The sequence below is a fragment of the Lissotriton helveticus genome, chromosome 2_1, assembly GCF_964261635.1.
Source record: "Lissotriton helveticus chromosome 2_1, aLisHel1.1, whole genome shotgun sequence".
Taxonomy (NCBI): Eukaryota; Metazoa; Chordata; class Amphibia; order Caudata; family Salamandridae; genus Lissotriton; species Lissotriton helveticus.
In genome coordinates, this window is record NC_136059.1 from 1,943,121,418 (window position 1) to 1,943,148,414 (window position 26,997).

Sequence of the window (26,997 nt, forward strand, 5' to 3'; positions counted from 1 at the left end):
TTCCTTTGAAAAATGCAAAAAAAAATGCAATTTTCAAAGTGCATTGTGGTGCATACACATGTCCATAGTGCATGTGCGTGCACCACATGTGCATACTTACCTTTTTTGGGGGTGAATCAGGGTGCCTTTTGCCCCCCTTGCACCCTTGAAATTGCATGTGCAATTTGCGAGTTCCTATTTGGGACTCGCAAATTGTGAATGCAATCCCATTCATTCCTATGGGCCTCCACGCCCATAGGAATGAATGGGAAGGCATTCCTTAATACTGAATCGCAATTTGAGATTCGCTATTAAGGAATATGTAGGAATCACAATTTTCATTTGAGAAATCTACATGCATAGGTAATTGCGACTCCTTAATAGCGATTCCTTAATAATCGCTATTAAGGACTCGCAATTCCTACCTTTGATGCACGTGCCCCTTAGTTCTTTGTTCAGTCAGATTTTTCCACCAAACTGTGGTGAGACACTAGTTGCTTCGGGAGCATTTCCCTGCACTCCAGAAGCTAGGTGCTTTTGTCTGTCTCCGTAATGGAGTCTGCAACCTTGCGGTTTTCAAAGGATGGCTAGACTTTCTACTGCTATGATTGCCAAAAAGTTCAGTAGCTGCTAACTCAGTGGCAACCGGGTGGCTGATGTTGCTCTCTTTAATGATTTGTGTTTTTGTCTGGGCAAAGAGGACTCCTACTCTTTAGCACATATTGGTTTTCTATCTGGGTTGGGAGATACTGGTTTTGGTTTCTGGTTGGGGAGGATTGGCTCTGTATGATTTTATGATGATTAGGGCCTCTACTATGTGTAGGGTTGTGGGGTAGCTTGCCTCTCCCTCCCTTACTTTGTTTTGTTCTCTCCTTCTTATTGCTGTCATTCAACGCACTTTTTCTCTTTTTTTACATTCTTCCTGATCTTCTTTTCTATCCTTTTTTAGGAGTGTATTACTTTGAGTTGGCAGTATCTTTCACAGAATTTGGAGTATGTGGGGAACCGGTCCGCTCGCTGATTTCAGCAATGGGCCCTAATTAATTCTAAACCCCAATGGAGGGTGTATTGGCCCTTGACTCTAGAGGGCATAGCTTGGGGGGTGTCGGTCAGTTCACCCATATGGGAACCAGAGGAGTGGTCTGGGGTGGGATTTGGGTCAGAGGGGTGGTGGATTGGGACTGTTGATTTGTAATACAGAGCATTTGCAGTGCTATTTCTGCCAATGTGATTTTGAGGAATTCTGTTTGTGGCAAAATAAGTATGTATATTTTTGTTAGGAAGTACATTTACGGATGTGATGCATACCAATTTGTATGGTGGGGAGGAGCTTGTGGATTCTGTGGTTAGTCAGTAACGGCGGCAGTCCTGCCCAGCAGCTCCACATTCTATCATGGAATACTAATGTCGTCAAGTCACCAAATAAGGGGAAACTGGGATGGGAAGAACTGAATGTGCTTAAGCCACAAATCTTCTAAATCCAGGAGATGTATCTGTCTCAGACCGAGGGCTTACTATTAAAAGAACTAGACTACCAGGCTCTCTTCATTAATTTTTTTACATAAGCCCAGAGGGGTTCACACTCCTGGTGCCTGACAGTAGGTAGAGGGTTGTGTGGCAGAAGACAGACTTGGGGGGCACTGGCTGGTGGCAACCATTTAGAAGGATAGGGCGCTCTTTACCATCTGTGTTGTGTATGAGCCAAATATTGATTAACCGAAGGTTTGGAATTTTATTTTGTCTGAGTTGCATTTCTGGCTCCACCCTATATCGTTTGTGATGACTTCAATGTAATGATATGTCCTGATAGAGACTCGGCATCCCAGTTTGCATCTCCCAATCAGCTTTATGATGACTCGGTCCGCCGGGCAAGCATCGTGTCCGGGGTGCTTTGTATCAGCTAATCTGCTCATATATCTTTGGTGCTTTAAGTGCCCTAATGAACCAGGATTCATGTTTTATTCTGCTCCTAATAAAGCTATGTCAAGGTTAGATCTGCTCCTGGTTAGTAATACTCTGGTCTCTTCTTCAAAGATTGTACTTAGACAAAGGGTTTTGCAGGACCACAGCTCTTTATTCCAAATTGGGGAGCTCACTCAGGTGTCAGGTCCTCGAAGTTGGACATTCGAACGTAGATCACTATTGGAAGGTGGCTATGTTCACTCTATGAATGCCCACCTAGGAGAGCTTCTTGAATTTAACATTGGCTCAGCACCACTCCTGGTGGTCTGGGATGCCCTGAATGCTTCGTGCCACAACAAACTCTTCAAATCGCCTCCCGTCAACAGAGGATGGCATTGACTGAGGAAATTGAGGCCCAATGGACTATTAGGTCCTTGGAATCCGATCTGGGATACAGATTATGGTGAAGGATGGGCCTTGGGCTGACCGGCTCTTGGAGCAGTCTATCGACCTCTCAGCCTCCTTCAGAAAACAAGTTTGGGACAGGGTGGTCCAAAATAGAAGGGCCCGGCAGATTACTTATTTTGAAAACAGCGAAGAAATGGGGCAAATTCTTTCCTTTAGAGTTAGACACAGTTCTAGTTTTATTACCATCCAGCAGATCAGGGATGAAAACAGTAATCTTTTGAGCTATCCAGTTGTGATTTGTGACATCTTTCGTTGGTTCTTTTAGGACCTCTATAGTGAGGACTATTTCTCTCCGACAAGGACATTTTTTGATTAATTGGATAACATTATGATCATAAGGTGACTCCTATCCAGTGCTCTAAATTAGAGGCACCCATAACCCTTCTGGAGGTCCAAAATGCAATTGCTCCCTTGCTAGTGGGACGCTTTGGGTCCCGACCAGATATCACTAGAGTTTTATGCCATCTTCTCGCAGACTCTGGCTCTGGTGTTAAGGGATATGTTTACTTTCTATGATTTGTCTGACAGTGTCCTCGAGTCTTGATGGGAGATTACCATCGTAATTTTTCCAAAAATGGGAAAGATCCCCACACTCTGTGGATAATACCACCCAATTTCTTTATTTAAAGCAGATTCTAAGATCTATATGTGTGTTATCATGAAACGGCTGTCAGTTATCTTGGAATTGGTGGATCAAACCCAGCACAGCTTCATCCCAGGCAAGGATACAGTATTGCATATCAATATGGCAATCACAGTCTGGGAGGCGGCCTCTTCTGGCTGGGGGACCTGTTTGTATGATTTGTTTGGACGCTGAGAAGGCCTTCGATTGGGTCTCCTGGCCCTTCCTTAGTGGGGTCCTTGAGTCCACCGGCTTAGGCTCAGTCCTTATCTCTAGAGTGAGGTGCCTCTACTCTGGTCTTAAGGCAAGGACTCTCAGCGTGGGCTTATTATCAGATCCCATTTCTATTCTTTGGGGTACCCGGCAGGGGTGCCCTCTATCCCCTCAGCCATTTGAGTTATATATAGAACTGTTTATTCAATCTCTTAAATGGTTGGAAGAGATACAGTCTCTGAGACTGCATCACTATGAAGTTAAAATCCTGGCATACATGGATTACGTTGCCATCTTGACACCTGCTCCTATCAGAGGTCTACACGCAGTAGTTGTAGTAGCCCAATCATTTGGAGAAGTCTCTGGTTGGAAGTTGAATTCAGATAAGACTCAGATCTTATCCAACGTGGTCCCTCTTGGTCTGGATAAGAGCCGGGGACAGTCCTTGGTGTATTTTGGGGTCACCCTAACTATTAACATCTCGAGGATTCTGGAGAATAATTATGGGAGGTTGTGCCAACATTTCGTAGAAGTTTTTCTAAATGTAATTGTTTTCATTTGGGCCTAATTGGCCACTGCAATCTTATTTAAATGATTATCCTCTCTCTGTATCGTTACATTTTTGTTGCATCCTCACTAAAGTGGAGGCATTATGGCAGAGGTTTATTAGGTGTCACTGGAAGTCTCTCTGTAAGATTCAGTTCTTACAAAAGCCTAAGGAATATAGTGGGGTCTCACTTCCGGTTCTGATGTTTCATTATTTGGCATCATGACTTTGGTTGGTTTTAGGTTGGGGGGTGTGGCCACTGGGGTGTATGTTCACAGAGTTCCTGCCACTTTGCGAATCACTAGTCCCTGGTGTGTGTATCGTGGACACATTAAACTTTAAGCGAACTTGCTTTAAGACGCCAAATGTTTTTCATCTTATCTGGGGTTTCTTTAAGTCAATATTTACTGGTATCACCCTTTTAAATCAGCTCATGTATTTGAGCTATAACCCTAATCTTCCTAATTGTATTCATGATGCTTTCAGGGAGACCAGGGTAAGGGTTAGCCTCTCGATTTAGGTCAACTATTTGATGGAGATGTTCTATCTTCATTTGGGAATATACAGCAACAGTTCTCTCTTCCTCATATAGTCTTCTATAGATATCTTCAGCTGCAGCATTTTAACTTAAGTCTTAAAGAAGAAGATTTGAGTTGTTCTGATAACCCCGGCCTGGACCTTATAGAGAAAGCTCTTTTAAAGAGAAACATTGGACTGGTCTACAAGTTAATATATCTATCTTCTCAGGATCATTTGAATGATCCGCTCCAGCTGAGGGCAAATAAGTGGAGCAATCTGCTCAATACAGAAGTAAAGAATGTTAAACTCCGGCAGCGCAAAGTATTGTGTCACTCAGCTTTGAACATGTCACGGATTAAGGTACATCATCTCAAATGTATCAACATCTGGTATTATCTCTTCATCATGAAGCTACAGCCGGAGGACCACTGTGGGCTTGTGGGAGCTAATGCGGTTTATGTCTTTGCATCTTGTGCTATTTTGCGTTTGTATTGGGAATTTGTTTCGGCAAGTTGTATGGCTTCTCTAACCTTGCTGTCATAGCTGATTCAACACTAGCTGATTATGCTGAGACATTCACTAGTTATTCCCTCATAGCTACATGGCTTATATTTTTTATTTTTTATATTTTTTGTATTTTTTTTAGGTAAGTAATAGTTAATTAGCATACTTAACTAAAAACATTGCAATTCATCCTTAAAACACTAAGATGCGCACAATAAATTTTTCATAACTTGAATAAAATTACAATTACGTAAAATATATAGTCTAAATTTAAAAATCCTAACAAAAATTCATAAAATTTAATATATGTTAGTGAAAATAAAAATAGTAATCATGTTATTCTAAATGTCCTCTGTAAGTTATGGCGAGGGGACGAGCTCCAGTGTTCACTTTACTTCCATCATCCTTAATGTGAAACTTTATAGGCTGCCGGTAAGGGATTCTGCTTTGTTTAATAACCTCTAAAAACATGACGGAGGGTCAGTTTTTTGCATCTTTGTTTCTACCTCCATCAAGTACTTCACCAGGCTACTGTTCAACTGTGGGTCGCTGGGTGCAAAGCAGACAAGAACTGCCTGTCTTCGTGAGCTTATTACACGCTGGTTAAAGTGATGTTTCAATAACCGTTTCCGTTCCACCAACAACTTCTCACAGGAGCACAGCAGATGTTCCATATCTTCCGGCGCCTTGCCGCATAAACGACAGAGGGTACCCCAATTGACCCTCAGCCACTGCAGGAGATGGCGTGTGCAAGGTAAAATGCCCAGTCTATATTTGAGGACCTTCAGTTTTATATAACGTGAGTACCCGAGGTCAAGATAACTCTGTTGGCCTTGTTTAGAATAGGAGTTTAGGATAATCCACCCATGTGACCTCATTGCAACACAGGCTTTGTCTTCGATCCATGAGAGGTGTTTTATTGTTTTCTTTACTAATCTTTTGATCGTAGTATGATTAGTAGGGGTGTTCCACAGCTCTTGTAACCCCAGATTCACTAGGCTGTTTTTCGAATATCTGGCCGTTCTAATTCTGACCATAAGTAGCTATTTTGGGTTCCTTTGTTTGCCTTCCGAACTTTATCCCAAGTAATTATGTATGCGCCTTGTCTTGCCAGAGACTGCTTCTGTCCTCCAAATTCCAGCCTAAGTTGGGCCGGAGAGGTTTGTTTTGGCAAGCTGAATATGGTTCTATATGCTGCTGCCACAGTTCTGCCTAGAGTCGCCGCATCCCTTCCTCTCTGTACTTCACTCCCATAAGTAATTGTAGGCAGCAGTTTAGCTCTTATAACTTTTGCCAGGGGCAGAAGAGATGGACTAATGAGTTTGCCATTTAGTTTTTTTAGTGAAATAGATATCGCAATGCCTTTTCCTCTAATGCTTGCTTTCTGAATTGTAAACTGGCCGCTGTTGTCGTTTTTGACTCCCAGGTACTTGTACACTGTTGTGTCTTAAAATACGGTTGTTGTTCCAGAACCAGCCATAATTTGTTTTCCTTTTTTGTTAATTGACATAGTTTGTGTCTTCTGTAGATTTATCGTCAGTTGATTACCATCCGAGTACAACCGAGTTGCATCCACAATATTTTGCAGCCCTATTTTTGTGTGACTGATTAGCACTATGTCATCCGCATATAGTAATGATGGTAGTATTTGGCCTCCTAATTTCGGTGCATGGGAATTACAATTGTTTAAAATCGGGGGTAGATCTCCTAAGAACAAGTTAAAAAGGGTTGGGGCCAAAACACATGTTTTAGGCCCTTGTTAGTTGGAATGCGTCAGGACAGATGAGATCCATCACCCAGCTTCACCTGTATCTATGTGTCACTATGCAGGTAAATCGGTAGGTCTAGCAAGGGCCTCGGGATCCCCCATTTATTCAATTTGGACCACAGGAGATTCCGATTAATATGGTGGAAGGCTGCCTTATAGTCGATAAATCACAGGTGGATTGGCATTTTGTTGGTTTTGGCTTTGTCAATTAACAGGCCCATTGTCAAGATGTTCGTTGTTGTCCTATCTGGCTTATATATCTTTTCTATCTCGCTAGCAAGACTGGTTTTGATGCATTTCTAGCCTTCTAGTGACCCTCCTGATCCGTGGATCTGGTGGCGGGAATTCTTGACCATAAGTAGGTTGGAAATGGCGCTAATCAAGAACAATCCTCAGAGGAGAAAGCTGGGCCGGATTTGGGACCCCCTTAAGGGTTGGTTGGCTGGCGCCGCTGCCTCACAGGACTTGTACGCCTAGCTCCCCTTTTCATTCTTCCTCCACTGTGCTCTCCTCCACCTATGCACAGCTGTGTATTGTATTCATAGTTGATTTGTCTCCTTACCACCAATGTTGTTAGTTAAGCTTTGCCACAAAATTTGCTCTAACCTTATTTGCTGGATAAGTAATTTATTTTGACCCCTTGTTTTGGCATTTGTTGGTTTCTTAGCTATTCAAATAGAATACCATGAAGCCAGAGTGTTCTAGGCCTATTATTGACGAGAAGTCTTCATTACCCCTAATATAGACTCTGAGTTAATCATGTTCTTGCTTGGGCTAGGGAGGGACTCTTAGACTGACCTGGAGATGTCATTAACGCAGTCTAGACCATCTGCTATACTGTCAGGCCCTTATGCTCACATTTTTGATATTGCAGAAGAGGCACAGACAAAAGGTGTTTAAGTGGTTTTTAGTTTTATTAAGAGGATGGTGTCAGTGTTCAATCTGTATTTGGGCAATACCAATTTGCCCCTGGGTTTAAAGAGGTGGAAAGCTGTGCTGATGAAAATTAGCGCAAACTAGGGTGGTCTGTTGAACAAGGAGACTACCACTGGTACAAAATTGTTGAAAATTAGTACGGTTTGGTGAACACTATCTGCGCCATCTTGCCTCTTCCCCTGATGCCACACTTTTGTCGTGCGCACTCGCCATTTTTAAGATGCCCTGATCAGAGCGAACCCTTTTGCATGCCGCTGGCCCCCTGATATAGCCCTTCGCCCTCACTAAGCCTGCCCGCTGACCAACCCCCTGCTTGCACCTGCCTTGAATCATAAACCCCTCTTCGGCGCTGCTCTGCCCCAGGCCCTCATCCTGTTCCCAGCGCGACACCTCCCTTCTTCCCTTTCATGATCCCCGGCCCTTAGATGCAAACCCCCTTTTTCCCCGTGTGCCCGTTTGTCTTCCCCGTTCCCAGGCCGACACCCAGCTCTGCCGATACCATTCCTTGCCCCTCCCCGTACAATAGAAAGCTTCCCCCATCAAAGGATCCCCGGGTTGATCAAAACCCCCACTCCATGAGATCCGATCAAACCCCCCACATTCCGTGAATCGGCGGAATATCCAGCTGCGCGATACTCATCACCTGTTGTGACTAGGGTGGGGACTTCAACTGTAAATGTGTGTGGGAACGGGCCCAAAGGGGAGTTCCGGGAATGTCTTTTCCATACATCAAAGCTTTAACATGAATATGTAATCTGCAATAAAGTCATAAAACAGTGTATAAGAGGCCAGGCCTCAGAAATGTAGCTAGAGCACCTCAGAACGATACCTTCTGCCCGTTTTGTTGTGTTCTCCTCCGGAGAGAATAAAAACCCTGTTTCCTGCCTTCCAGTCTCCAGCGCCTGCCTCTTCATTGATTAAATAACTAGAGGGCCACAGAGGCAATACCGCCGGGCAAATACCGATTGTCCCCGACCCGACTCAGGTTTAACAATTGGCGCCCAACGTGGGGCCCATCAGCGACTCGTGGATCCAGTGGGAGAGGTCCCGACGACAGAGTGAACAACTGCAACGATCGGGAGAGCTCTTGCCCAATAGACCCTCGTCTGGCAGCCGATCATCCGAACTTCACTAGTTCCGAACAGACCTCTCTCGAGTGATCTACGGTCCTGACTGGGAACCATTAGGAGTGCCGTGAGAAATACGAGAAAAAGAGGACGAACGGGCGCTGGATTCGGAAGACAAGAAACTGTCCACATGGTCCGGGTAAGGTCGTGTAATCACGACAAGTTGCGAAATGATTGCTTGATTGTTTGATTGCTTGATTATTTATAAAATACTAGTATTACTCTTTGTTTGACCTATTTGGAGATTCACTGTCTGCACACGGAGAAACAGTAGGCTCCTTCTCTTTTGCAAACGGTGAAGGATAGGTAACGTAACCGTCGCGCCTATCTTTCTCCCCCACTGACTCTATTATTTCTTAACGGTTTTTGGGAGACTCCCCTCTCCCTCACTGATTAACTGGGTTCTTTAACCCCGAACTACTGTTCACAGATTGTCTTCTGGAGATTCTCTGTCTGCAAACCGGAAACAACAGCTTCCTCTTTGCGGTTAGTGAAAGGGTAGAGGACGCAGACTTTTGCACCCTACTTACCCTCCCCATTGTCCTTTTTTCTATCCTATTTATTTATTTATTAATTGCTTGATTGTTCCGCGTTCTTGGTTACTCTTTTTTATTTTTGTTCGTGAGGTATTCACTGCCTGCAAACAACGTAGAATAGGAATATTCTGTCTAGTCTTTGCACCTAGTGATAAGATAGGCACTGCTGACTTATTAGTCCCTCGTTACGAGCCGTCATGTCTGTCTTCTCCCCATTGATTGATAATTGGTTCAGCCCGGACCGTGTATTAGAGGTGGACCATATAGCTCCACTAGAAGGCACCCCTAATAAGGACATGTTCATAAACTATGGATTAGTTACCATAGCCTATAATAAATTGTGGCACAGGTATACCAAAGAAAGTCAAGACAAACAGTGGCCACTGGCAGGATCCTTTGACCTTGATAAAATAGAAACGTTAGAAATAGCCCTTCGAAATAATAAGACAACGCCTATTATGCTCGACAGTCTCGGTATGTGGCGCAGAGAGGCTATGCAACGACAGAGAAAAGACGAGGACAAACCAAGTAGAGAAATATACCGACAGGACAACCCCAGGACACCGCTACCCACAAGTTATCCCCCGACACTACGCAAAAGACGACCAGACTTAGGGCCAGACCAATGCGCTTTTTGTAGATATGTCGGACACTGGAAAGCCCAATGCCCGACTCTACTGAGCGTGAGTAAAGGCAAAGGGCCGACAGGAACGACAGATCGGCAGTATGAGAAAAAGCGCGAGACAAAGAAGAACCCGACTTACATAGACAGACCAGATAGAACCACCACGTTTGATTATGCCCGATGGCACAGATTTCGCCAGGACAATTTCAGCGGCATGCTCAAGTTCTCCTAGGTCGGGCAACGTCAAGACGGGAACCCAGCCTCGCTTTAAAATTCACAGACGGAAAGAGATAATTATGACCAATAACTGTTTTATATTCGTCTTGGGTCTTTGTATGTCGTACTTGTACTGTCCCCCCGTCTGAGTTTGTGTGTATGTAATGTATGAATCTGCGTCATCCCTCTACACATGTTTCCGTGTTACTCAACCTCTGTTAAGCAGAAACTTAGCATAAAAGCAACCTGGAAAGAAAGAAATGGTACAACAAAATCCGTAGACCATTGATGAACTTGAACTTTTAATTTAACACAGCAAACAAGAAATAATAACGGTAAACTGTAGAAAATGAAAGTCAAACAGAACATTCGCCCCCCCCCATTCTGGAACCTTCCAAAGTAGGGCAGGGTTACGGCTACGCCCAACCAGCGGCAACCCATATAAGGCGGGCCCCGCTGCCAACTCTTGGTCAGGAAATCTTAACATATGGGGAAGCCGGAGGAGAGGCAGGGGCCAGCGGAGTCCAGCCGCAACGGCCCTAGGTAGTTGCCGGTAGTCCCGCCACATGCCTCCTCGACCCAGCCGCAACGGGCCTGGATAGACTTAAGTAGTCCCGCCACATGTCTAGAGAAGAGCGAGGCACCTCTTCCTTTTCTCCTCCGCGACAGCCGCAGCAGCTCTGGGCGGCGGATGCCCTGTCCATACCCCTGCAGGAATGCGTCCAGGTCGGGCTGGGAGGGAGAGGCGACGCGGACGAGCCTCTCCCACCTCCACCGATAGGAGGTCTCCCAGCCCCCGGCCCAACGCCGAACACCCCCAGTCAGGCGATGGTGCCAATACTTGCACAGCACCGAACACACCATGGTGGCACCCCAGTATTTGCGCAGCACCGAACGTGCAATGGTGGCCATATTTTCGGAACACCGAACCTGCAATGACTGCACTGATACTTGTGCCGCGCCGAATGCGCGCCACAGGTGGCCATACTCCCACAGCACTGAGCACAAGACTTGGGGAACACCGGATGTGGAGAGACCCTCATGCGGGGCGATGAAAAAGAGCAGCATGGAGTGCACCGGGAGAAGGAGACAGCGCGAACGAGTCTCCCTCGCCCCCCCAGGTGGGGGCATCACAGCTGCACCCCAGCCGAACGTCCCGCCTTCACCCAACAGAGACCTCTTCCTTTCACTCTGAAGGATCTCTTCCACTCTTGCAAACTCGACGAGAGTGGCCCCTGTAGGGCCTCAAAATGGCGTCTGGGTCCGCTGGAAGGCGGGCCCGGCCACTAGAGTAACTTTGACCAGCAATATAACTCGGACATCTGCCCACTGGGACACGAGCCCCCATCTCCGACAGCATCTCCGCAGCCTTGAAGATCCTACAAAGGTCCCCGGCGGAACCTTCGGCCTCTGCAGGTTTCCGGTAAGGGACGGCTGCCTTGACCGCCAACGAAATAAACATGACATTGCCACTCCTTCTGTTAGCATGAATTCTAGAACTGCCGAAAAGGACTCTGGTCCAACTGCCAGTAATGGGAAACATTCCCCCCTGATGCTACTTCCGGACTGAGCCGGCCCCGCCCAAAATGGCGCCGGTATCAAGAGGGACTTGCGAACACCTCGTGGTGTTCCTTCGCACTAATATAAACTTGATGTTCTGAGACTTTATATGATCCTTTGTACACTTGGCTAGAAAAGACAAGGAGAGCTCACTCGACGAACAGTGTGAAAGGATCCCGTTAAAAATGTTGATTGCAAATGTACGGTATTATATTTTTATAGCTGATGTATAACCTCATTTACGACGCACACATACGGTATGCATATAGGAAATCTGATTGCAACTATTATGATTATGCTTCTAAATTATGAAAATAAATGCCCCCGAACCCCCAGCCAATTAATAGACGTTTTAGTTTCTTACAAATGAATGAATAAAACTTCCCAATGTATTTATTGCCGCAAGACGACACTCCCACTGTACGCGCTTTAGCCATTGCCATGTCCGACCAAATACGACTGCACCCTCATCATCCACGTACTGAAATGATTCTGAGAAATAAAGGTTTTCGAAACTATGGACGGGTATTGCATGCTTTATTTTAAAAATGTGGGATCGGTGGGAAAGTTCTTTTCTGTGCACCCTACTCTGCTCTCTCTTTAAGGTTGAAAGAAGATGGTTGCCCAGCCCTGGAGGACGGATCGGATCGACAACACGACACTCTGCCTTCAAAGTACGCGACTGACTCATGAACTCTCGCGTGGAGGAAGACCTTGACTTCCAAGGATGGGTAAAACGAACGGTGTAAATGAGGGAATGTAAAAGGAGGGTGAAATGAAATGATGTAAATGTTATAAAGTACAACGTTCCAAGGTATCAGGGAACGGAGCTGACCCAAGAACCGAAGAACCTTAGAACGCCACCGCGTTGAAGGAGGTTTAAGGATCCCAATAGTGAGATACATCCTTTGACTAGATACCTCGCACTAGGCACCTCTGGTTTCCTTTTCACGTTTCCCCGCACACGATCTATATGGACACACTACCCCCCTGACTCCAGAAACCATATCCCCGGGGACTCTGCCCCGAGGAGGGAAGACGAGTAAGAGGTGAGTAAAGGACTCTTGAATACATGTATTTAAATATGCGCGAATGCTGTTCCCCCCCCCCCCCTTTTTTTCCTCCCTCTGCAGGTTACATCAGAGATTACAGCCGAGGTGTGGCGAAGATCTGAAGCCTTGCCATGTCTAATACACGAAGCAGACTATCGCCGCAAGGTGGTGCCTAAGCACGCCTGCAAACTACTCACGTATCGACCAAACCCGAAAAATTAGCACGACCTGATAAAAAGTGATCACCCTTAAACCAGACCGGACGAATGAACCCATGTCACGTATGATGCGAAACTATGAGAGAATGTGTGTGTGTGACCGAGGCGCTGACCCAACTGGTCGAAGGACCGAGAATGCGAGAAAGTGCGACAAAATGGTACCTCCTCTCTTCTTTCCTTTTCTCAAGGCACGTCCCCTCTACCCTGTCCAATGCTCAAACTGCATGATTACAAGATTCTAACGCAGACCCGTGAATGTCCTTTACTGTGTAATGCACTAAATAGCCTTTTCTTGAATACACTGCCACCCTCTCTGTTGCACGTGTACTATTTAGCCTGCCGCTGCACTCTCTCTCCCCCTCTCTCTCTCTCTCTCTCTCTCTCTCTCTCTCTCTCTCTCCCTCTATTTTTGCACTCCCACTCTTCCGAGCGATTAGCCCCGAAATTGGCAGACTGCCACCCCTAGCGCACCACCTAATTGGCTTCAAATACCGTCAGTATTTGCACAAAAACTTGTCTTTAATACAATCACCCTGAGACCGTGTCATTACCTCTCCTTTTCCGCTAGAAGTCAATGAACCGAGGTTGGGCCGTAAGGGAAAGGACAGGTAAGACGACAGAGGTTCCCTAATCTGGCCCGTAATAAGGGAACTATATGTCAACGGCTCCTATGGTATAAAACAAGGACCTCAGAATACGCGACCCTCCCCGCCCCGAATGGTCGCAATACCCAAACAGGAAAAATGATCACCCCTGTTACATCCCCTGTATCAGCCGCTCCAAACTGGAGTTATGAAACTACCCCTCATTCCCGGTTGTGAGGAATGGGTCGATTTGCGCCCTTACCACAAGTTTCGATGTCCCTAGTTGTTTCCCATAAAACCCCTGTCTTTTCTGATTAAGTACTCAGGCCGTAGGAAGCTACGTAGGAACCAGAATGATGTTTTACAAGGTTAAAAGACTAGACCAAAGTGAAGAAATCGTTGAAATGAACCCTGCCGAAAGTGAAAAATGTTTAGTTGGAAAACAGGACGCATTGATAAAAAGAACTGTTTAGCCTATGTTCGTCCCTCAGCAAAATATCTGTTTAGTACCATGTCGATAGCACACAGTACCCTTGGTAAATATAAAGCCCTAGAGAACGGCATATCTTTGTCAAGCCCGTCTTACGAAGGTGGGTCTCCATCAGATAAACTGTCGAAACTGTAATAAATAATTATGAAGGAAAGCCATAGTACCTCCAACAGGCCCGTCATCGGTCATTTATATGTTAGTTGTGAACCCTAAAATAACGGACGTTTTCATTTCTATCTGAAGCTGAGAGAGAAATAGACTTTTGTGATTACCTTCCTCTGCAAATTCTCTAAAGACTGTCTTTTCAAACTCGTTTAAGGGTACGGCTGTCAGGAGACCGGATGTGGGAGCACGAGGCCTGACTGCAGACTATGGAACACCTACGACATGGGCCAAGGCGAGACCGCGACAGAACAGAGCTACAGGACGAGGCACTACCTCCAGCAAAGTGAGAAGAAAGGGCTAACCTGACGCCCCCGCTCTATGTTCGAATGTGTGCCGAAAGGTCCCCGCTCTCTAGACTCGGTCATGAGCCCGCCCATCTGAAGTCTCTCGTTCCCCTAGTTTGTTCCTAATTTGGCCTTGCTCCATCCCCCTTTTTCTCCGACCTACCCTATGGACTGTTTTGTACGCTCTTCTTCCATCTGAACTCTCTGACAATCACCTCAAAGGACACAGGGCGAAAAGGACCTTTCCGACCAGAAACGCGAGGAAAGGGTCGTGCCCTGCAACGCAGAACTTAGAATAGAGCTAGGCTTGTAGCTCCACCGCCGGTGCTCCACAGCGCCAACGAAAGACAACAAAGAATAATGAGAACTCGTTACCTTCGAACATTTGACATCCTCAATCGCCGTTTCTGCTATGCCTCATTTCTCTCCCAGCCGCCATTGTATTGATCATGCTCCAATCCGAATCTGATATATGTAATAACCTACCAGTCCACGTTATGAAATGTACTTGCTGCCCTCGCTACAGAATCGTTTTTGTATTGCATTTCTATGACTTTCCTGCTAAACAAATTGATCGAAGTTTATCAAATAGGTCCACCTCCTAAAACTAGAAATGTTAAAATGTATTATTTACAACTCTTTTCATCTAGGGTTCCTACCGTTTTCTTTCTCATGCCCACCACAATAGAACCGAGTAGAAAATGAACCAGCAAGATGTCTTGAACATGTTAAAGGGAGGACTGTTGAAAATTAGTACGGTTTGGTGAACACTATCTGCGCCATCTTGCCTCTTCCCCTGATGCCACACTTTTGTCGTGCGCACTCGCCATTTTTAAGATGCCCTGATCAGAGCGAACCCTTTTGCATGCCGCTGGCCCCTGATATAGCCCTTCGCCCTCACTAAGACTGCCCGCTGACCAACCCCCTGCTTGCACCTGCCTTGAATCATAAACCCCTCTTCGGCGCTGCTCTGCCCCAGGCCCTCATCCTGTTCCCAGCGCGACACCTCCCTTCTTCCCTTTCATGATCCCCAGCCCTTAGATGCAAACCCCCTTTTTCCCCGTGTGCCCGTTTGTCTTCCCCGTTCCCAGGCCGACACCCAGCTCTGCCGATACCATTCCTTGCCCCTCCCCGTACAATAGAAAGCTTCCCCCATCAAAGGATCCCCGGGTTGATCAAAACCCCCACTCCATGAGATCCGATCAAACCCCCCACATTCCGTGAATCGGCGGAATATCCAGCTGCGCGATACTCATCACCTGTTGTGACTAGGGTGGGGACTTCAACTGTAAATGTGTGTGGGAACGGGCCCAAAGGGGAGTTCCGGGAATGTCTTTTCCATACATCAAAGCTTTAACATGAATATGTAATCTGCAATAAAGTCATAAAACAGTGTATAAGAGGCCAGGCCTCAGAAATGTATCTAGAGCACCTCAGAACGATACCTTCTGCCCGTTTTGTTGTGTTCTCCTCCGGAGAGAATAAAAACCCTGTTTCCTGCCTTCCAGTCTCCAGCGCCTGCCTCTTCATTGATTAAATAACTAGAGGGCCACAGAGGCAATACCGCCGGGCAAATACCGATTGTCCCCGACCCGACTCAGGTTTAACAAAATAGCTTCTTTTTGAGGCATTGAAAATATGGTCATACATTTGCAGCTTTGGATAAAGTGAAGTACTTCTTAAAGAGAGTATTTGTAGCAAATGGTGTTTTTGGCAGTAGTAGGGAACAATTGCAAAGGTACAAAGGTCAATTTCCAGAGAGATGTTCAATCAGAGGCTTACAATCCCTCTCAAAGTGGCCACACTGTCAGAAATAGAGGTTCAAAAGGCTGAGGACAATTACAAGGGGAGGCCCAAGGTGGCTATGAATATCATATTGAAGGAATTCATCAAAGAGCAGGAAAGGATAACAACAGACCAGTAGCTGCTAGAGACTTTATTCAGATACTAGGGAGAGTTTGTACGCTAACCGGTTCATTCAATAATGCCAGGAGAACTGTGTTTAGAGAAAGAACTAGGTAAATTAGTAGATGAATGCTGCTGGAAGGGTGCATCTGTGGAATTTTTTGCAAGTAAACTTTTTCTTGTGAAGAAGTACAAGGGCTGGATGTTGATGATAACTTTACACAATTCAAACACATATGTTTTTACAGGCATTTCAAGATGGAGTTCGTATTTGGAGAAACATCATGCAGGAACAGGATTAGTTGCTGGAAATGGAGATTGAAGGGTGTGCATTGTGCAATTCTAATAGCAAAGGAGAGTCAGAAGTATCTTCATTTCAGATGATGAGGTCTTTGCTATCAGCTTGTAAGTTTGCCCATTATCAGCTTGTAAGTTTGCCCATTGACCTTTCCGCTACACCATGGAGTTTTTCAAACATGTTTTGATCAGTTGTAGCAAACATGAGAGAGAGAAGGAAGAATGAAAATATCCTAGGATGATATTTTGATAATGTCTTCGGATAGGCAGGAATTGGTAAACACTTGAAAGTTAATTTAATGTTAGTGAGGTGCACCTTTGAGTTTTCTGGTTAATCAATCTAGAAAAGTAGATTTATGTTCCATTGAGGAAATGTGAGCACTATACTTTCACTGGTGGGATTTGCCAGTCAGGAAGGTGAATTTGATAAAGTCATAAAAAAGAGTCAGTTTTAAAGAAAGAGTTACTGTTGCATTGTTTGCAATTATTTTGTGGTTTCTTTTTTCATTGATTCCAATTGTGTTGCCCGGTCCATTACACTCCAGAGCTCTGTCTAGTATGTAATTGAGAGCATTGGCAAAAAGCTTATGATATGGATAATGTGTTTTTGACAGAGGAGGTGAGTATGGAGGTACTTTGGTGGCTGGAGAATTTAGAAGCTGGGAATGGTTGGGTCCAGATTTTGGTGTGGATTCAGACGCTAGTTTTAACATGAGGAGACTGGAGGAAAATTAGTCATCTTGAAATAATAGAGGGAGTGGCCCAACCATCCAAGGGACAGGGTACCAACACAAACAGTGTGAAACCAAAGTCACTAACAATCACCGTTAATCTCTTCCAATCAACATTACACCCACACCAGTGCCAAAATAAGAGACCCTCACAGTTATAAGTATAAACACATTACAATTGAAACTCCCAATTATAAGAAAATATTCAAATTTATTTTGTAATCAATAAAAAGAGTTAAAAACATGACAATGAAAATCACATTTTAGATCCCAAAACAATTATAAAATCATTAAAACACATTGCAAAAAAGAGCCATAATTAGGTGAATCATGTCGAAAACATTTATTAATTCGTTAGAATCTATGAGCGACGTCAGGCTGGTATCAGAAATTCCCAACACAATAGTCCCTCGAATTTAATAAAGAAACAATGGCATCGACGCGTTTGGGTGTGCTACCTGATGTGCACCACCTTTTTCAAGACAAGCGTAGTTGATTGTCTCTTTTTTCTCTCACAACATTAAAAAAAATTCAATTATATCTCCTAGGTTTCACCTCTAGGGCAAAATATTGCATATGAACCTTCCAGATGGCTACACCATGTCCTTCTGTTTGTAATCTAATGCAGCACTTATAAAAACCCTTTCTAGGTCGGTACGTCCCATAGATTGGGTGTTTATCCTCCAACTAAGAACGCCCCTCCACAGCGGTAGTAGCCCTGTTGTCCGGGTTCAAACTTTCATCTTATTTTATATACAGCCATTCTGAATAAATATAAAGAAGACACGTGTGCAGTCTCACAATATTGAACTGTCGAGCATGCGGGAAACTGCAAACTTATATCCCCTGCTGTGTGTCGCCGTTTGAATAGCGCCCAACATCCTGGTTTCCAGATACGGCAAACCTTTTTACAGGCAGAAATGCAGGTATCGTCTCGTCCCGGGACGCGGTGAAATCGTCCCAGGAAAATTAGTCATTACAGGAGAGAGCTCAGAACATAAATTGCTTGGAAATGAGAAAGAGTTTCAAATGAGGTTTGAAGAGCTGTTCTTTTTTGTTAAGGATGGACAATGCACCAGCAGTAAAGTAAAAACAAAATGGGTGGAAGCAGATCAAGGAATTTGACACAGTTAGCAAAGGAAATTTGGACTTTCTGTTTGGAACCCAAAATAGATTACAAGGCAGAATACCTTGCAGCTCAGGAATACGTGGTGGCAGATTGGAACACGAGGTATATGAGTGACTCCAGCAAATAGATGCTAGCCCCCACAGTATTGCAGGAAGATTCAGAGTTATTGGGGTTCTATGCAGCATGACCGTTTTGCATCGAGTGGTTACATAAACTATGGATGTGGATCTTTTGACAGTATATTGCGTAATAATCTGGGGCGAAGGACCTCTCCTGCCAAGTGGTCACTTAATTGCCTTTTATAATTTGACTTATTTGATATGTCAAACGTCTGACTTAACATGTGTGCATCATTATACTAGTCTTAGATGCATTATTATAAACAAATACGATAAAAACATGTCAATTCAGACTTCATTGTTTATGTTATTATCATCTGACCTTGAAATAGAGATACCAAGACACTTGTCCCAGACTGATGTCGCAACAGGTGTCTTATCAATGTCATTGTCTGAATGAATTGACACTTTCAAGGTTCCTGTGGAATACAAGGAAAAATGGTATCTGCTTCAAAGGCAGACATGTTGATGATTAGGCAGAATAGAGAAAATGAAGTCTTGGCCTGCTCAAGATGGAGTCTGACCTTAGAGACTTCATATCAGTTTAAAACGATACCACAGGTAGAGCCGAGATCAGGGAGTTTCAGAAGTCAATGCTTTCCAGCAGAATTGAAGGACGAGTTTAGGTCATGCATTTCCTCCGTTCATGATGATTCAGAGAGTATTGTTAACAATGAGGAAGCAGAGGTGTCAGCTTGTGTTGGTGATGCTATTTTGGGAGACACAACTATGGTTTCCAGGAAACGTTGATTAAGCAGGTAAGGAATCCTGTATAATCTGGGCATCAAAAGGTTTATTGTTTGGATCAGGAGGAGAAGAACATTCTTTAATAGGGAATAGGTCCCAAACCTTCTTGTTTGGAGTCTATCAGGATAATTATGGAATTTGAAGGCCTTTCAGAGGAGGCTAATGAACTGCTTCAAGAGTCATGGGCTCCAGTAAGAACGAAGAGATATAGAGGAGCGTGGCAGGTTTGATTAGTGTGGTGCATGGAAAGGGGTTTAGATCCCTTGGAGGCATCTGAGGTGATGGTTGTGAACTTCTTTTGAGAAGTCTTCAGTAACGGTTTAAGATACAGAACTGTTAATTGTTATTGCTCGGCTAAGACAGCTGGCCATTCTTTTTGTGAGGAAAAATCCATTCGTAAGAATACTTTGTTTTCAGGGTGATGAAAGGCATGTGTGAATACACTGCCAAGGCCATGTACCTTGTAATTAGTATTTATCTTTGAGGCAATTAAGTTGGAACTACATGTACCTTCTATCTGTTATTTCATTTAGAAAAAGTTGGATACTCAAGCTCTTGAGGGAGCCAGGACGTTTTCTGATCACTACAGAGTATCTTTTCATTTCTGCAGTATACTAAGACTATGAGTGAAAGTATTTTTACTACCGTACAGACAGAATACCTAGACTTTGTGTACTGAGTTTTTTAACTAATAAAGAGTGTACAATGCTAGAGTTTAGACTAGTTGGCATAAGTCAATTTTTGATTTCTTATCTTGAGTCTTTAACATCCTTCAATAAGCAACTCAAAACCTGGGTATGTGGCTCTATTTAGCCTCACCTGTTACATCGGCCCAGCTTACACCAGGACACTTCTGTTGAAGCAGCTGCGTGCTTTAACAAGTGTTATTTGATTGATGGACCTAAAACCATTCAAAGTCATTAGTGTGCAATGCACCACTATGCAACATATTTACAACGTGACACATCTATGGAGATGTGTCACGTTGTAAAACCCTACGCTACATTTTACCTGCATCAGGTATAATGTATGCAGGGTGGGCGTTCCGTTGCAAGTAAGCCTCGTAAAAGTAACACAGTGAAATCTACAAGATTTCACTGAGCCACTTTTACGACACCACTGCGTCAAAACCATGCGCCTTCTTAAAGCAGGCATAAGGAGTGATGCAGCATGATGGGACTAGGCATTCCTGACATTTGCGTTGTGCTTATGACATGATTCCAGCAATGCGCTGCCTTCCCGCCAAAAGATGCGTCACGCATCTGTCTATCCTTGCACCACAGTGCACCGCATTGTAAATGCGACGCAACCATGGCGGCGCAAGGCTTTTTTTCCGTCACGCAATTTAGCTGACGCATCTCTGCTTATATGCAAAGGATGGGCCAATTCTTGTAAATCTGCCCCTTTGATTTTAAAACATTTGCTCATACAGTGCAGATCCCTAGTTTGGGTAGCAATTGACATTTTAAATTCTACCCGTCTGCCCATTGCTGTACAAACTAACTAGCTCTCTCCATCATGGATCTGTACCCAAATCCTTTCCCCTCCCTTTGACTCCCATGAAGCCTGGATCCCCTGTGTGTGAAATGGATAACATGCTCTGATGTTGCCACTGGGTTTCAACCATCTCTCCCTGGAGGTAAGGACACTAAGTTGTGAGAAGAATGACTGAACCCCATGAGTTTTTATGAGAAACTGACTAATTGGTTATGGTCTTGTATCCACCATACAAAGCCAGGGTTACTACTTGTCCAACGAGCCTCTTGGCTTTTTCATGTGGGAGTGACTATATTTCCTGCGCTAAGTTGTGTGACAAGTTTTGTCAAAATTGATTTGTGTAGTCCAGCAGTTGGTCTTCCTGAGGTGATGTTAGGGGGAGATTAAACATGCTTATCCTGAACAGTACACCACTTCAGTACATCCTATGGAAATATTACTGTAACATTTCTTCTTCTTGCTCCTAGCTACGATGTCCTAACCCTACCTGCGTCTTTTTCTCCATGTGGGCTCTTCCCATTGGCCCATCTGTCCTTTTTCTTCATGTTATTATACAGGTTCTTGCTTTCAGCATTATAGCATTAAAGTGTCAACAGTGACAGGTAATTATCCTTTTCAGTTTTATCTCTTCCTAACAATATAAAGATAAAACTAGTCAATATGTATAGGTCACTGTTTTCATCTGCGAGAAAAGCACAGCCATTGGGATTGCCTATAGATCAGAGTATTGCGGGGCAGATTTATGTTAACTGGCGCATCCCCAGGGATGCGCCAGTTAACATGCGCCACAGTGCGACACTGCTCCGCCACCCATGGTACGCCGCATTTATGATGCGGCGCACCATTGTGCAAGGCAGTGAGGATGCGTGACGCATCTCTCGGCGTACGGGCGGCGCATTGCAGGAGTCATGTCGCAAGTGCGACATGACTCTTGCAATGCACAGGAGCCTCCTATTCAATGCATGTTGCGTCACCCTTACGCCTGCTTCAAGCAGGCGTAAGGAATTGACGTAGAAAGTGACTGAGTGAAATCTCATAGATATCACTCAGCCACTTTTAGGAGGCGTTCCTGCGCAGGAACGCCCCCCCTGGCAGGAACGCCTCCTTATGGCGCAGGGCTTTCCAACGTGACGCATCTCTTAGATGCGTCACGTTGTAAATAGGGCGCATTGTTTGCGCCGCCGTTGCGTCACATTTAGTGACGCAATTGCGGCGCAAGGGCATCATAAATCTGCCCCTAAATGTGTGAGGAAAGTCACAAATTTAGAAAAAGGGAAGTTTGGTATTTGTTACAGAGTTTCCAGGCTGGGTGGTGCAAATTCCACAAACAGAGGAGGTATCCTTTGCAGCACGCAGAGGAACAGAGCCCGTAGTGGCACAAAAGATATACAGCATGATACTAATGATGATGAGTTCCTCAAACTGCAAGGGGATGTTAGAATATGGATGAAAATGAATTTATCCTGATTCAGAGAGGAATTCCGGGAGGATTTGATAGAAGCAAGTAAAAGTAATTCCAAATGCATTCTGTAGAATCCACAAGGCAAAGAAAGGTGTTGTCCTAAGGCCATTAGGAATCACAGCAGTGCAGATTGGTGGCCCTTGGATCATGTAAGTGATGACAGCAAAGAGTGGATCTATCAATATGGATAATCAGAATATCATGAGGGCAGAATAGTCAAGGCCTATTATTGATGAGAAAGTCTTCAGTGCAGAGCAGCAACCACAATTGTAATACCTGAGTGTAGGAAATGTGGTTACTGGTTCGGGGGGGGGAGGGGGGAACAAACGCAGTTAGACTTAACTTAGAGGCAATGTGAAAAGTATTTATGTAGCACTTCAAACAGAAATAAAGTGAAAAACACTACACAGGAAAAGTCCCACACCAATTAAGAAAAATAGTGCAAAATGTATTAAAATATTTGAGCCCAAAATGACTAAGATCCAAGTAGAAGAACCACAGATTGCAATTTTAAAGATTTTGTGAAAATCAGGTGATAAGAAGCCAAAAGCGCCAACGGTGGTTATCTGGTCATGGTAGACCGGATCCAAGTCACAAGTTCCGGCTGATATAGGACTGAGTTCAGTTGCTGAGAAACTACGTTTTGGGCCTGGAAATCGAGATGTGAAGTCTTGTACCGCACTGTGTGGACTTGCGTCAAGTAGTCATCGACAAGGAGCTGCAAAGTGCAATCTGGCGTTGAAGTGTGCCGTTCAGCAGCAAGTCAATGAGCCGCTGTCGAAGAGATGCATTGTGCAATGACAGGTCGATGAGCCATCGAATAAGAGATGCGATGTCCTGTGCTGGCACAGAGGAAGCCGCTGGAACTTGAGAGAACTCGCGAGGAGATACGTTGGCGTAGAGGATGAGCTGTGTCAAGCTGGATCAGAGATGATGACGAGCTGTGCCACAGTGCATCGAGATGCAGAGAGATGTGTTGACGTTGAAGAAGCCTGTTATGTCCCTGTGGCTTAGAACAGGGGGCCCGCCAACTGAACCTTGGAGGTTTACTAAAGTTCTGGATCCACATAGGCAGGGTGGTTTCAGCATTGCGGTTCGCAGCAGCAGAACAGTCCTGGAGCAGCAACAGCAGGCCTTGAGTAGAAAAGCAGCCCTTAGTCAGTAAGTAAGGCAGCAGAGCCGACTTCACAGCTGGACAGTCCTTCTTCCTGGCAGAGTCCACAGTTCTAGAAGTGATCTGAAGAGTTGGGTCTGACGGTCCACTATTTATGCCTGGTGCCCACTTTGAAGTAGGAGAAGTTTCTAGATGCTTCCCCCCCCCAAAGGTGCTTGGAATTTCCTGCCTCCCTGCCCTGGTCTCAGCTTGTCTGGGGACACCTATCAAGTCAGAGATGGCCCGTCCTTCCAACACCTATTTCCCCTTTGCCTCACTGCCTGGGAGCAATACACAGGGACTAACTGCCAGTTACACCTAGTCATGTAACCCAGGATACAGGATGCAGGCACCAAATGGTTAGGACAAGAAAACGTCAACTTTCTAAAAGTGGCATTTTCCGAATTGTGACTAGAAATCCGACTTTTCTACTGAGGAGGTTTTAATTTACAATTCTTTAAACGCCAAACTCGACATTCCTATCTGCTCCCAATTGAAAGTTACCACTTATCAAATGTAATAAGGGAACCCAATGTTATCATATGGGAGAGATAGGCCTCTCAGTAGTGAAAAACAAATTTAGGAGTTTTTCACTACCAGGACATGTACGACATAAATGTGCATGTCTAGCTTTTTAAATACACCATAGCAATCCCACTGGATTGTGTAGGGCCAACCCTAGGTCTGACCTATATATGTTCAAAATTTAGGTTTGGGCTTGGCAAGAGACTTGTCAAGTTGAAATATCAGTTTAGGACTGTACACACAGGCTCATTAACACTAACACTCGCACACAGACAGAAACGCACCATAACAATAGGAACAGCACTAGCAATAGATATTTTTGGAGCTGTCATTCCACCTGTAGGTGTCATCTTAAATGGTGAGCAAAAGTTGTCGACAAAATGGCAACTAGTACATCTAGTGCTTTGCTTATAATTAATACAGAACTAATTGGTCTATGGCCAATGGTTTTACAAGAACAACATCCCTTAGACATTTTACTCACAGCAAAGGGCAGAGTCTGCAAAATGTTTAATTTAACTCATTGCTGTACATACATACCTGATGAGAGTAGGGAAATAGAAGGCTTTGCAAGGAACATTTCAGGTTTAGAACCTGAATAACGTGAATTGGAAACACCAATTTAGTTTGAAAATTTTGGAAAGGGAATTGCTACAACTAGAAATTGGTTTTCAACAGCAGTGAAGGGTATATTGAAAGCTATTCTAATACCAATAGTAATAGTTTGGTTTTGTCTAATATTCCGTTACGCACTATTCATGGGCTGTAGATACATATTTTGCAAGAGAAAGGAAAGGTTGGAAAATAAATGGGATGAGAATGATTTGGGTTTGAGAGGAATTATGAATAACGACTACATGAACTCATTGAAATTTAGGGGTTTGAAAAAAAATGATGAGACTCAACTGACAATGAAAGTGCACTCTGAAATGGACTCACATGTGAAATATAGATATGTGATGATTAATAAAATCATCAGATAAGGGATTGTGGAAGTTGAACATTTTTACGTAAATGTAACCTCATAATAATTTAGAAATGTGGTTTAACATTAACATAGAAAATGCATATCAAAATAGTGGTTTGAAAATGTGCTTTTATTAAACGTGCAAAAAGAGAAAATTATGCTTATTTATGCAGAAAGCTCCCGTTTCTATTGTTCTAACATGCTAGGCTTCAATATTTTCTCGATTTGTTCCTATCCCTTGAAGAAAAAGAAAAATGCCTTTTTGTAAAATGAGGATTTAACATTATAACTGAACTGTAGAACATGACCCCTTTGTGAAATGCGCGGTTTTGCAAAATGTATTTCTTTCTTCCTCACACCATATGACTTCATTTATTTTAGATTGTTTCCTCTGCTATGTGCTTATATTGAATAAGTATATCAATGAAAGAAATGCTTGTTGTAGGTTTAAATTCCATGATGTAACCAGGACATCCTAGATATTATTGTTTTATTTCATAGAGCGGACCATTGTTACACAATGGGACACTGAACAGCTAACAGAGTAGGCTTGCAAAGGTTCTCATGAGAACCTTCCTAGATGTATCTTTTATGTAATGCGCTGTGGCCATATTCAAATCACTACATGTCGATATGGACATTTACCATGTGAATCTAGGGAGAAGGTGACGGATCATCGAAGGATCCTTCCTCATTGGTTACAGATGACATAACCACCTGGTTTTGCAACATGTTTTGGACTTTCTATATAGTACGTGTTCCTAAGCTAGAGGGTTACGGCATTCTGTGCACCCCAGTAAATGTAAATGTGTTTGAGCTTGTAAAGCGCACTGCTACCCGTCCGTAGGTTTCCTGGCGCTGTATAACTCTGGGGAACCCGTCCTGGCTTTCCCTGTGGGATGGTCCCTGCTGGGAGTCCCCAAGGTGGAGCCAGGCATCCCTGGAATTGATGGGGCCGTTGTGGAGATTAGGCAAGCTAATGCCCAGAGTTGCCGAGTGGAACCCCTGATTAGAGTAAGCACCGAAGCGAGAATTATCGAGTCCGCTGACCTAAGTCCACGACCCTGCCGCGTCGGGAATTGAACCCTGGTCCCGGGCCGACTTCTGCTCCCGGGTCTGCCGCCTCTAACCAGTGAGCCACACCACTCCACGCCTACCCTGCCATGTCCCTTAGCACTTTGTTGTGCTAAACAGAATTGCCATAAGCTATTGCTAACAGTGATTTCTTTGTTTTCCTTACGGTTTGTGAGGAGAATGTCTATCTCATGCTGCTCATAGCTACTGCTATGATTAATTCATTTTGCTTGTTTTAAAAGTTTCTACTGCAGCTGTAACTACTCTTTATGGGGCGTTCAACCTTTTTATAGTTATCAGCCTTTTGCTCTAATCATTTTACTTGCTCTTTTCTAAGAGGAACTCTTAATGGGTTCTTGCTAGTATGGGTTGGGTCCTTTAGATTGGGATAGGGACTAATTTCTTTATGGAATGTGCTGTAATTCTGTATGCTTGTTCTCACCAAATGTTCTCAATATTGTCTGTAAATGGATTTATTTGACTAATCTGAATAAAAAGACAAAAAATACAGTCTAATCTTTTAGAGAGAAAATACATTTTTAAAACTTCACCAAAGCTCTCATTATTGAGTGAACATCTAATGTTGAAGACAATGTTTATTTTAGAGATGGGTTTGGGATGTGCTGAATTCTAATACAGTGCGCCATCCTATAGTCTGTAGAGTATGTATGAGGGCCCCCTACTATTGTATTTAACCTTTCTGAAGCCATGCAAAAGCCAGTGGTCCTAAACTGGTGCTTCTTCTTTGCATGCGTTGAATTTCCCCATTATCAGGCAATATCCCTTTTCGTTATATCTAGACTGTACTATACAAAAATGACTCATCTGTCCAAACTGAGAACAATACATAATAAACAAATGTCACAAGTAATCAATGTAAATTTCTAAATGGGATTGGCATAGTTCACTTCATTGCTTCTGCCATTCCATGATTTCTGGAAACAAAGACTCCTTGTTGACATTTTTCAACCAGGACAACATTTCTTTTATCAACTCAAACATCATGATCATCTCCATATTCCTTTTGGAGTTTTATGTATCAAATGAATATTGTTTGCAAGTGCCCATCATATTTA

At 44.0% G+C, this 26,997-nt stretch overlaps 1 protein-coding gene across 1 annotated transcript in view; it reads right to left on the reverse strand.

Moving 5' to 3' along the window:
* The window catches only part of LOC144818959 (uncharacterized), a 552,374-nt gene that overhangs the window by 385,861 nt on the left and 139,516 nt on the right, over positions 1–26,997 (reverse strand). The window lies entirely within an intron of this gene.